This window comes from Arachis hypogaea, chromosome 9 (genome assembly GCF_003086295.3).
Source record: "Arachis hypogaea cultivar Tifrunner chromosome 9, arahy.Tifrunner.gnm2.J5K5, whole genome shotgun sequence".
In the NCBI taxonomy this organism is placed as follows: Eukaryota; Viridiplantae; Streptophyta; class Magnoliopsida; order Fabales; family Fabaceae; genus Arachis; species Arachis hypogaea.
The window spans coordinates 67,556,284-67,569,281 of record NC_092044.1 but is presented as its reverse complement, the minus strand read 5'-3'; the positions used below and the strand labels follow the sequence as shown (position 1 = coordinate 67,569,281).

Here is a 12,998-nt window from a genome sequence, read left to right as displayed (position 1 = left end):
GAATTGAAATTCTGCTACGTACGAAGTCGGGCTTACTAATTCTGTTCTTTTGCTGTTGTTGTGGCCTGTTAATTCTGTTCTTTTCCTGATGTTGTGGCCTGTTATTTCTCTCATGCTGACTGATTTTTATTATTTGAACGAGCATGAGGCTGCTCATTTTTGTTGAAATATTTTCACTAGTTAACTACTTTATGTTTTGGGTTACAGTCGCTATCTAACCATAAAGCCAAATTTACTAATCAGAAAATAATAGAATACACCCAGTTAATTTGATTTTAGTCTTGTTATCACAGATCACAGTCTTTTGCGGCTCAGATGTGTGCAGATTTTAGAAATTTTTTTTGTTTAATCTGATTATAACGATCATGATCATCGACACCGCTCCACACTAATGCTACGTCTTTATTTTCAATTTTTTAAACCCCTTTAAATTGTCTGTTTATGTTTTGTTTTTTGATTCGTTCTCTTTGCCTAACTAGTGTAATTAACTAGTCCAGGATCTGCTTCCTTTACAGGGTGGAAGTGTCCAGCACCAATTGCAAATGGGATTGCAGGATTACCAGTTTTATCAGTTAAAGACTTAAAGGGATTTCTTGTGTTGTCTGTTGTCCCAGCTGCAAAGTAAAAAAGTATGTTAGTATGTTACGCTCTACATAATAGGGTTAGATAAAATTAAATATAGTGAAGGGTCACCTTGAGAATATTAGGGTCAATTACATTTGGACCCCTGCTAGAGAATGAGGCCACTGAGGGTGTTTGTTTGGTATTCATGGCAGTTGTTCCGGGTAGAATATATGCCATTGGATTAGAAGAAGAATTGATGTAGTGAATGAGTTTCAAGACATTGTGATAGGACACTTGAGTGGAAGGAATGAAGTGAGCGTCACTTGATAGATCATTCCCAAGTAGTTCATTGTTTCCTAGGATGAAAGCAACACCACCAGCTCTTTCAACTTCTAATCCCTTTCTTATTCTTCCTCCTTCCCCGCTCATGCACACAACTATCTTCCCCTTGGCCTTGTTACGATCTAGGCTGTTGTCCAAACAGAACCTGCATATATCATTACACAAAACTAGTATTTACTTTTTTCTACCTTTGTTTGCCATGTCATATACCAATAAATATATACAACAGTAAAATTGAAAACTGTTTGTTTGCTTGAACTGAATCTTGTGTTTGCTTGGTTGCAACTGAATCTTATTAGTGTTGATTTAATTCTATTTTTTTAATACAGGCTTTTAATCCATCACTTATTATTTTTGAGATTATTCTTAGACACTGTAATATATTAAAATAAAATTGAGTTTGATTCTGTTGTGTGTGAAGCTTGTGCAAAAGGCAAAATGCATACCTTACCTTTCTCTTTGTCTAATATTGTTTTTATTTCTCCTCTTGAATTAATTTACATTGATGAATGGATTCCTGTCCAATTTTTTCCAGATCATAATTACTATTCAAGCAAAAGCAAATTGAGGGATCTGCTTGACAGCTCAAATTACTATTCTAGATCTCAATTCCTTCCTTGATCCAACAGAAAACAACTTGTAGAAGAAAATAAAATGAAAGCAGTAAAGGGAACTCATATTCAATTCTTGGAACAATTGAGAAGAGAGGTAAAGATGATTCTCAAATGTTGAATCAATGAAGCTCTTCAATCTCAATTCAAATTTCAAAACAGAAAGCAAAAGTAGCAGAAGAAATAAAAATGAAAACAGAAAGCTAAATCCAATTCCCAAAGATGAATTGTAGATCAATGATTGAAACAGAATTTCTTCAATCTCAATCTAAAATTCATAAACAGAAAGTAAAAAATGCAAAAGTAAGAACCAGGAGGAGAGAACTCAGCTCTCAATCCCAATTCAAAGCTAAAATGTAAAAGTGAGCTCAAAATAAAACTAAAAATAAAATAAGGTTCAAAAATGAAAGTACAGTAAAATCCTTTCTAAATTTAACTAACTTCTATTTATACACTTCCTATTTTTGGATCACAGAATTTGGAGTGGGACTTTTTATTTGGTGAAGACTTGAATTAATTTGGAATTTTGCTTTAATTTTTAGCCCATGGGTGTTGCTCCCAGGGCAAGGATCAGTTCATAGCATGAGCGCAGCATTCCCTTGCCTTGGCCGTGTCAAAGTTGCGCGCACTAAGCCTTGTGACACACTCCCTAGCGCTCGGTTCTCCCCAAGAGCGCAGATTCCTTGCTTGAGGAATGAGGTTCCCGGTTCGAGACTTGCTGGGTGCATTTTGGAAAAAATCCTTGAAGAGTAGCGCTCCTTTTGGGTCTTCCATATCTTGGGTTTGAAACTTGTGGAGTGCATTTTGGCCAATTTTGGCTTATTTTCCTTTGTGAGTAGCGCCCCTTTCTCTCCTTTGGTCATGGGTTCGAACCTTATGGCCTTCACTAGAAAACCTTTTCCTTGAATTTATTTTTGGAAGGCCCCCGATAAAGCTCTTGGCACCAACCGAGCTTTGAACAATTTTGCCTTGCTCCCTTGTTATTGCGTAGCTCTCGGTTCACAAGGAGAGCTTAGCTTTCCCTTTGCTTGGCCTTGGTCCCTAGAGTAGTGCTCCTTATGAGAGCGCTGAGCTCTTGGTAAGAGCTCTATGGCCCTTGTCCTTGATTGTGCCACGCTTTTCTCTTCCCTTAGGCTACACTTTCTTCATTTCCTTCTTTTCTTCACCTACAAGTAATCAAAACAACCAATCAATGTATCACCAAATTCACAAGATTTAAAATTCATTTAAAAACCAATTAGTTTTGGCTTAAACCTCATGATTTTGTGTCAATTAAAGGGTGGTTGATTTATTCAATAAAACCATGTAATTCCACTCCAAATTACTTACTTACAATGCAAGAAAGTGCATAAAACCTAATGAAACAAGTGAAAAATGAGCATATGATGACTTGTCATCACAACACCAAACTTAAACCTTGCTTGTCCCCAAGTAAGCATCAAACATAAGAGAAAATAGAATGAAACAGATAAGTATGCATATCCTTATTTAGCAGATAGTTGAACTTGGTTCATGGGGTTTTATGCAGACAATGATAGCTCATTTATTACTTGCTGTTACATAAGATATGTTTCCTCAAAGGTTCACTAAGGTTGCTGCTATAATGCTTCACTTTTGCTTGTTCCCTTGCTCATTTTTGTTTCCTTATTTTGCTTAAAGAGCTTATTATTCATTGAAGGCTTGGTGGCAAATGTTGCAGCAGCCTTTGGCTTAGTTTTGCTCAACATTCCTTCACCACAGATACATGGCTCACCTTTTCTTCCTAGGATCATTGATACCCAGCATCTCTTTGGATTACAAAGTGTTTTGTAGCTAGGTTGCTCTTGATGGTGGACTTTCAGTTGGCAATCTCAGATCAGTTGATCTAAGTGGCCAAGTTTTGAAATATTCCTCAGAACTTACTTGTCCAAGCATATCTTAGTACAAAAACACCACAGACATGTGTCCTAGGGTCCAAGCTATTGGTGTCTAGCCTTATTGTTTGTTTCTTTCCCATTGTTTGGCTTTCTCTTTCTTTTTCTTTTTGTTTTGATTCATTTTCAAGGGATTTTCAATGATACAAGGCTTCATAACAGCAAACCAGTTCACACTTCTAGGAAAATGTCATTATGCAGCTTTTATTTTATGAGTTATGCATTAAATCAAACAAATACCACCACCAATTTTCATTCTAACTTTTGCAACATTGGATATTCACTTTCTAATTCAAACATTTTTCTTTTATTCAAGCAGAAGGAAAAAAAAAACAAAATTCAAGATAATGAAGGATGACAATTATTATGTGGATCACTTTCAAGCTAACTACTCAAAACATAAAAATGCAAAACAAAGAGTAATTGGAGGCATATCATGTTTCAGATATATATCTTCCTTATTTATATTGAAATGATGAAAGAACTTCACCACCTTCTAGTTGTTATGTCTCTGATTTTTGCTTGATTCTCCCTTCTTCTTCTTTCTCTTCCAGAGCTTGGAATAGTCCTGAGTTTCTTCACCAGGGCACCTTCTATCCCAGACAGAGTCTATGAGACCTGAGAGTCCTGCCGCCTCCAATCTTTGATGCATCCATGATGAATGCCTCTCGGTCTTTTCCCTCTGACGGTCTCTTAACTCTTGGCATTGCTCAAACGGTTTGATTTGTGGATTCAATGCTGGCATGCTATGGGTCAAATAATCTAAATTTGCTTGTGTATCCTCATCATACTATATTCTATCTGTGTGTCTACTTTCTTCAATGGTATGATTATATTCTTCTACTGATACAAGTTGTGAGTATATTCCCCATACTTGGATTGACTCAAATACAATTTATCATATGATTCTCTAAAATCTTTTGATTGTTCCTTCTGCCCTTCAAGAATTCTTGTTTGAAATTCTTGTTGTTGGGCCATCATTTGTTGCTGCCAGCTCTCTTGTCTCTCCTCCATTCTGCGCTGCGAAGCTTCATTTTGCTCTCTATCCTTCAAATATTACTCCCAGTGCTATAGATATTGCTCTTGTTGTGCTTGCATGAGTTGTTGAGATATTTCCTCAATTGTTCTTCTCATTTCACTCAACTCTAATGCACTAGGAGCTTGTTCTTCCCCTCTTTGTGACCTGTTCCTTCTGGGAGCTCTTACCTTCTCTTGGTCATCCTCTTCATTGATCCCTTTCATGCTTTTCTTTGTAATTCCCTTTCCTACTTTTACTTTCTCTGTGTCTTCGTCTTCAAAGAATACTCAAGCCCTATTACACAACCTTAGAATGGTGCTTGGATGACCCAGCCTACCCGATTTGCTTCTGTTTTCCGCCATTTCTTGAATATTGTCAGCTATGATTTGTGAAAGATCGATTTCTCCTCCATGTAGGATACAGTATACCAAGAGTGCACGCTTGACTATGACAGTTGAGGTGTTTCCAGTAGAAAATATAGATCTTCTTACTATCTTATACCACCCATTGGCCTCAGGCGTGAGATCCATTCTTTTCAAGTGACTTGAGGTTCCCTTTGAATCTCTTTCCCAGTCTGAGCCTTCCAAGCATATCCCCTGCAGTATCTCATCAGGGTCATTCTGTCCCTGCATTTTTCTTTCAAAGCTGAGTTCTTCATATGTTATCTTTCTTAACTGCATGACTCTCATGACTGTGGCTGGGTTGAAGTCTACTTCAACACCTCTAACAAAGCTTTTGTAGGGAGGGCTGTTTTCACTTTCCTTCATAGCATTTGCATAAAATTCTCGTATCATAACTGCACTAATGTTAATGAAAGGTACACATAGAAGTTCCCATCTCCTATCTTTGGTAATCTGCCTCATGATGGGATACTCCCCCTCCTTCAAGTTGAAGCCCATCTCATGAATGATATGCTTTGTTTTCATGAGCCTATGATATCTTGCTTCATGAAATTGAGATCTAAATTTATTGGCATCATAGGTAGGAGGTTTGGCCACCATTGGTTCCTTGCCCTTTCTTCTCCTTGAACTTGATGAGGCCATGGATTCAAAGAGAAGGAAGACGCAAGGGTGAATTTGTGGTTGGTTGAGGTACAGTTTTGTAGTGCAAGGAGGGTGAAGAAAGGAATGTTGCTGTTGAGTGGGGAATGTGACGTGTTTTTGGGTATGCAAGAGGTAGAGCAAAGGCTTATAATTGTGAGGAGGGCTTGTAAGAATATGTGATGCATTGAATGTCTCAAACTATTTATAGGCAAGGCATCATAGCTTTGGACAAAAACTCATTTGGAGAAAAATTTCAGTTGAGAGCATGAAGGGTGAAGATTGAGCTAAATATGATCGGAAGCTCATGAGATGAACGCTCTGCATGCTTTATTGAAGATTGACAAGGATTCTCTCCCCATTGGTTGCATGAGGCTCGGGCTCCAAGGGTGCTAGCATGCAGATTTTGTTTCCCAAGGAGCACACTTCTCTAAGCACATGTGACCTTTCTCCTTTGTCTTGTCATGGCCGTGCCTTCTCTTCTTGTCTTCACCTCAATCTTTTTTTTTTCATATTCAATTAACTTAAAATGGTAAGCTTTGGGATAAAAGTATAGCATGGTAATGTAGTGATGAATGCTTAAAATTATTTATCATGTTCCTTAGTCATAAAGAACCAATTGTGCTCCTTAGACAGTGAACCAAGAATTGGTGAACACCAAACTTGTCTCTTGCTAAGGGATTAATGTAAAATGCAAGTAATTCATCACAGTTGGTATCTTCATCATAAGATACATTTTATTTTCTATCATGAATTCCTAAAATGAAACAATGTATGATCCATTCATGCATGACTTTGATTTTATGAACAGAAATTAATTCTTCTGAAAATCAATGCATGTGTAGACACCAAACTTAATTGTTTGGCCATATACTTTATCAAAATGATTAAGCATATAGTCTAAGAAAGCTTGAAAAGTCATTTTGGAGTGCCTTCAGACACACCAAACTTAGAGGTCTAGCATATGCTCCAAAATAGTGCATGCAACTATCAGGTATGTTCATGAGAATTCAAAATCATGCTATAATGATCATAGATTATTGAATTCAAAACAAGGCAAAAATCTTAATCATGGGTTGCCTCCCATGGAGCGCTCTTTTATTGTCATTACTTGACATTGGCCCCTCATTAGGGTGGTAGATGACTGTAGTGTCTCAGCTTGTCTCCCCTCAATGTGATCCTCCTTTTAGTGCATTGATGCTCAATTTCAGCATGCTCTAGTGAGAGTATTTTACTGACAGTGTAGTAGTCATCAGCTTGTTGGCTTGCCCCCAATTGTTGGTAGATTAACTGCACTTTATCCCCTTTTTAAAATCCCTCAGTTGGGATATTTTTGTTCTTCCACCCCTTTTTACCCCTTTTCTTCCTTTTATTCTTTCTGTGTGTGGATCCTTCCCCTTTGACAATGGACTGCATCTTTGGACTTTCCTTCTCAGTAACTAACACTTCAATTTCTTCCTATTTTCCTTCATCACTCCGCACAGTTTCATTCTCTTTTTGCCCTGCTGTGTTGTTTGTTTCTTGCTTTGGAAGGTAACCAATGATTGTCTTGTTGGTATTTTTCTTCCATTGCAAGTCTCCTTTATTAGTCTCCATGCATTTTCTCTTTTCATCAATGTGTTGTGTTTCTGGAAAGACATTCAAGGTGATGATTTCATCATGCATTCTGAGGGTCAGCTTTCCTTGCTCCACATCTATAATGGCCCTTGCTGTGGCCAAGAATGGTCTTCCAAGTATAATAGAATCACCTCCATCTTCATCTAAGTTTAAGACCACAAAATCTGCAGGGAATATGAATTTGTCCACCTTAACTAGAAGGTTTTCAATCACACCCCTGGGACATATCACTAACTTATCCACCAATTCTAGAGACATTTGTATTAGGTTCACTTCCTCTATGCACAACTTTTTCACCAAAAAGGAGGGCATTAGATTGATACTCGCCCCTAAATCACACATTTCCCTGTTGATGATCATACTTCCAATTGTACAAGGCAAAAAAAAAAAACACTTCCAGGGTCTTCAAGTTTAGGGGGAAGCCCTTTCTGGATTAATGCACTGCATTCTTCAATGAGCAATATAGTTTCCTTCTCATTCCAACTTCTCTTTTTGTTGATAAGCTTCAAGAACTTGGCATATAGAGGCATCTGCTCTAATGCTTCAGCCAGTGGAATATTTATCTCTAATTTCTTGAAAACATGAAGGAGCTTGTGAAAGTGTTGATCCTTTGCTTCTTTGTTGAATCTTTGGGGGTATGACAATGGAGGTGTGAAAGTTTTCCCCACATGCTTTTGTCCTTGGGCTAGTTCTTCCTTTTCTCCCCTTGAATTGTGTGGCTGGTTGTCCTTCTCTTTGAGCTTCTTTGGAGTATGATTGCTTGCTGTCACATCCTTATTGTTAGCTTCCTCTTTCTCTGTTGGCTCTTTGTTGCTTTCTATAGGCTTCTTGGTTGCTTCTTTGTTGTCCACCAATGTCTTTCCACTCCTTATCTGTATAGCTTTGCACTCTTCTTTTGGATTAGGAATGGTGTCGCTTGGTAATGAGCTTGATGGTCTCTCAATAGCAATTTGCTTGGAAAGCTGTCCAATCTGCCTTTCCATATTTTTCATGGAAGCGTCCAGATTTTTGCTTGTAAGCTCTTGGTTCTTCATCATTTTCTCCATTAAGATCTCCAGATTGGAGATTCTCTGAGAGTCTTGCGAGATTTATGGTTGCTTGTGGGATGTTGAGGGTTGATGATAAGTGTTTTGGTTAGTGGTTTGGTTATTGGATGGATGAAAGTTGGAGTTGGGGTAGTTATTTTGCGGTTTTCTGTATGAATTTTGACTGGTGTTTTGCTTGTTATTTATTGGGTAGTTTTGGTTTGAATTTCTTTACTATGACTGTTGGGTTTGATTGTGGTTATCTCCCCATCTAAGGTTTGGATGGTTCTTCCAGGATGGATTGTAGGTGTCACCATACACTTTATTCTGTCCAAAACCTTGGTTGTGCACATATTGGATTTGTTCTTGCTGATCTTCTTGGTTTTCTTCATTCTATACCCATGTGGTTGATGGTTGGCTTGTATTCACAGCTGCAACTTGGAGGCTATTAATTCTCTTGGCCATTTGCTCAAATTGTTGCTGAATCTGCTGCTGTATTACCTTGTGTTGAGCCAGCATTATGTCTACTCCTTCCAAATCTAGCACTCCTTTCCTCTATGATGGTTGGTATTATCTCTGATGAGTAAAGCAATATTGGTTGTTTGCTACCATATCAATGAGATTCTAGACTTCCTCTGCAGTCTTTATGAGTTGTAAGGATCCTCCTGCTGAGTGATCTAGTGCTTTTTGAGCTTTTAGTGTCACACCTTCATAGAAATTCTGCAATATATCCCATTCATTGAACATTTCAGGGGGACACTTGCTAATTAGAGCCTTGTATCTCTCCCATGCCTCATATAGAGATTCAGCATCCAATTGTGTGAATGTTTGCACTTTAGTCTTCAATCTAATAATCCTCTGAGGTGGGTAAAATTTGGCAAGGAACTTGCTCACTATATCTTCCCAAGTGTTGATGCTATCTCTTGGAAATATCTCCAACCATTGAGTAGCTTTGTCTCTGAGGGAGAATGGAAATAGCAACAGCTTGTAGATGTCAGGATATACACCATTAGATTTGACAGTATCACAAATCCTCAGAAAAGTGGATAAGTGATGCACGAAAACTTGTCTCTCAACAAATTTTTCTTTGGCAAGTATATCGAATTGTCGTCAAGTAAAAACTCACAATAGAGTGAGGTCGAATCCCACAGGGATTGATTGGTCAAGCAACTTTAGTTAGAAGAGTATGCTAGTTGAGCTAAACAGAGTATAGTTTGAGAATTGCAGAAAATTATATGGCGGGAAAGTAAATAGCAAAAAATAAAGTGCAGAATCTTAAATGGGAATTTGGGAAAATGAGCATGGAAATAAATGGCAGAAAGTAAAGAGAATGGGTAAGATCAGAAATGGGAATTCATTGGGCTTAGGAGATGTTGCATTCTCCAGATCAAATTCATTTTCATCTCTTCCTCAATCAATGTACCTATTGATCTCCTTGGCAATCTTAAGTGATTGGATCCCAATTCCTTGGTAATCCAATCTCTCTAAGCTTGAACCATTACCCAATTCCTTGATTCAATTGCTCATGGGAAGAGATGAAGTATGGTCACTGAGTATACCACATGTATTTACAAATCAAAGTGTTGGGAGGATTACATGTCACTATATCCGCCCAGACCCCAATTTGGTCCAACATGAGAAAGCATTTCTAGCATGATCTCCTCATCCCTTTTCCAAGGCTCAGAGGAGATCCAATTATGGAGAGTTTCTTTTCCAAGACAACTAACCAATTGAATTAAGATCGAAAGATTTCTAGTAAATCAAAAGAGAAGAAAGAAGAAGAAGAATGAAAACTATAATTGATCCATCAAATTACAACAGAGATCCCTAACCCAATGAAAGGGGTTTAGTTGTTCATAGCTCTGGGAATGGAAAATGGCATAAAAGAATACATCCTTCACTAGTAAAATTGCAGAAAAGTAAATATACAGAGGGTAGTTCTCCAAAGTGCCAAGCTTCTCTATCGTTCAAAACTACTTCTATATATACTACTCCTCTTGATCTTCTAGTGAGTTCTTCAAGTCTTGGATGTGGGCCTTAGATCTTGAGTTAAAGCAGTTACAATCTTTAGTGGGCTCAGCTTGTAGAAAAGTGTGAGTTAGGCATGGGCGTTAGTGATATTAACGTTAAGTGAAATTGTGGGTTCGAGAACGTTAGTGGCAATCACCTTTTTCACTAACGTTCCAACCCCATATAGTCCACGTTAACCTCAACGTTAGTGGCACTAACGTGACCACTAACGTTGCCTTATGAACCTTCGCAAGCCTTATTGGGAATCACCTTTCCCAATAACGTTGCCTTGTGCCCCTCTTTCCCTACGTTAGAGTTCACGTTAGTTAGGTTAACATGGCCACTAACGTGGTAGTGAATGCCATCTCTAACGTTAGTGACAAAGGTGAGTGTCACTAACGTTGGCTCATCAATCTTACCTCCACGTTAACTTTCACGTTAGTGGTCTTAACATGACTCCTAACGTGGGCAATGCTAGCTTGATCCAACATTAGTGACAAAGGAGAGTGTCACTAACGTTGGCATTGTTCCTCCCTTCCCCGTTAGAGTTCACGTTAACTAAGTTAACGTGACTATTAACGTGTCTAATTGCCAACTTTTGGAGCGTTAGTGGTGTTCACGTTTACCACTCATGCTGGAGCTCTCTTTATCTCCACGTTAACTACCACGTTAACCTAGTTAACGTGGCAATTAACGTGGGCTTATGATGGCTTCGCAGGCGTTATTGATGATAACTTTTCTCATTAACGTTGCAAGCTCAATCCCATTCCACGTTAGTGATCACGTTAACTAGATTAATGTAGCTACTAACGTGGTTCTTCCATGCTTCCTTTGTCCTGAAATCAAGCAAATAAAGTGCATCAAAGCTCTAGCCCAAGTCATGAGATTATGCATAATCAATTTGTCATTTAATCCATGCAAAATCCTTATGAAATCATGTAAAATTCACAATAGTTGCTTGAATCAAGGTGTAAGTGTATTTTCATCCAAAACTTGCCTTATTCACTAAGAAAAGGCATGAATCTACCCTAAAACAGTAAAGAAAAGGTCAGTGAAACTGGCCTAGATGCCCTGACATCACAACACCAAACTTAAAGCTTGCTTGTCCCTAAGCAAGTACTAAAACATAGGAAGAATGAATGAAAGAAACAAGATGATCAATATAAAAGTAAAATTCCTAGTTTATGGGGTTTCATGCATAGCAACTTAGGTTCATTCCTTTACTGGGTTTCAAGCCTTTATCATGCCCTTGATCACTCTCTTGATTGCATCCTTTGAGACTTCCTAGTTGTTGATCCTTCCTTCTTTTCCAAGGTTTATTGCATTCCTTTTTAGGCTAAGTGCTCTGTAAGAGGGCGACTCTTTATGATAAGCTTTCAGCCAACACTCATGAACTAGTTGGTTCAAGGTGCTAGGTGTTAAGACACCCCTAAGGACTTACTCCCTCAAGTCTCTTTCCCCATACATACACACCACAGGCACATGGTTTGTTATTTTTCTTTCTTGAGACCTTGGTGTCCAGCACCTCTTTGGGTTACTAAGTGTTCTGTAGCAAAGGTCACTCTTGATAGTGGACTTTCAGCTAATAATCCCGGATTAGTTAATCCAAGTTATCAAGTGATAAGGCACCCTTAAGAGCTTATTCATCCAAGCATATCCTTTGCACATGAACACCACAGACACATGCCTCAATCTTCAAACCCTTGGTGCCTAGTATTGTTTCTTATTGTTTTTCTTTTCTTTTCAACTTTTATTGCTCTTTCTCTTTTCTTATTGGGATCTTATTATTTGGTTAGTCTCATAGAATGTGTTTCAAGCATAGGATTTAGGATAGATAGTTGCCTTCCTACCTTGTTGGTGAACCAACTTAGCTAATTAATCATCCTACCACAAACATTCAGAATTCACTTCACAAAATAACTCCACTCTTGTTCTTTTCATGACATCTTCTTTTGATTAACTTAAAGGACAAGCATACAAGTAAGAAAGGTGAAAATACAGAAGGGACATTAGACTAGTAAACATAAACCTAAGCAATGAAAACTCTAAAGGTAGAATTGAAACTCCTAAGCTACCATGGAAGCATGTTCTATTTCATACATGATTTTCCTTATTTAAAGCTTGGAAGAGATAAAACTAAGAAAGAACTCCACCACCTTTCACTTATTGGGGTGTTCATGTCCCTTTGTCTTGGGATCCTCCTTGATTGCTCGAGTCCCCATTTCCCTTGCGCTTCCCGATCAGCTTTTTCCAAAATCAGCATCCTCCATCTTCTTCTTTAATGCTTCCTTTTGTTGTTTCACCTTTCTCTCTTCTTGTTCTGTTAAGTCCTTGTGGACTGCCTCATAACTTGGAATGGCCGGGTGCAAGTTATGCATATGCCCAGTCATATAAGTTAACTTGGCCTGCGTGTTTATGCTAAACTCTTCCCGATGCAATTGCCTTCCTTCGTTGAGCACGTTGAACTCGTTGAATGTTTTCATTTGGGCTATCTGGCGTTGATTGAATTCTTGAAGGCGTTTGTCTTGGCTCTCTTGCTTTTCTGTCACTTGATTAATGGCTTGGGTGAGTTGGGAGTAATGATCTTGTTACAACTCCATTTGCTGTTTCTGCCACTCTCTTTGTTGATCCATCCAACTAGAGAGTAATTCTTCTTGACGATCCATCCTTTGAGATTGAACATGAAGTTGTTGTTCTTGTCCCTCCATATAGCTCCTTGCCATATCTTCAATGGCTTCCTTGATTTGAAACAGATTTATATTGGTTGAATCATATTGCCCTTCTTGCTAGTACCGTGTTTGTTGGGGTTCTTCTTGGTGAGGTTCTTCTTGGTGGGGCTCTTCTTGTGTAGTTCTTTT

At 38.3% G+C, this 12,998-nt stretch overlaps 1 non-coding gene across 48 annotated transcripts in view; it reads left to right on the top strand.

Annotated features, from left to right (window-relative positions):
* LOC112711013 (uncharacterized) overlaps positions 1-9,896 on the top strand; it is a 29,876-nt gene extending 19,980 nt beyond the window's left edge. For 35 of the 48 annotated variants that reach the window (XR_011865807.1, XR_011865808.1, XR_011865798.1 and 32 more), the window contains 3 exons: positions 294-629; positions 1,442-1,614; positions 3,985-9,896. This is a non-coding gene — a transcript (uncharacterized protein). Of the gene's footprint in view, positions 1-293; positions 630-1,441; positions 1,739-3,984 lie in introns of those variants that run through there. The other 13 variants (XR_011865800.1, XR_011865777.1, XR_011865802.1 and 10 more) reach the window with 3 other exon arrangements.
* The last annotated feature ends 3,102 nt before the right edge of the window (positions 9,897-12,998 follow it).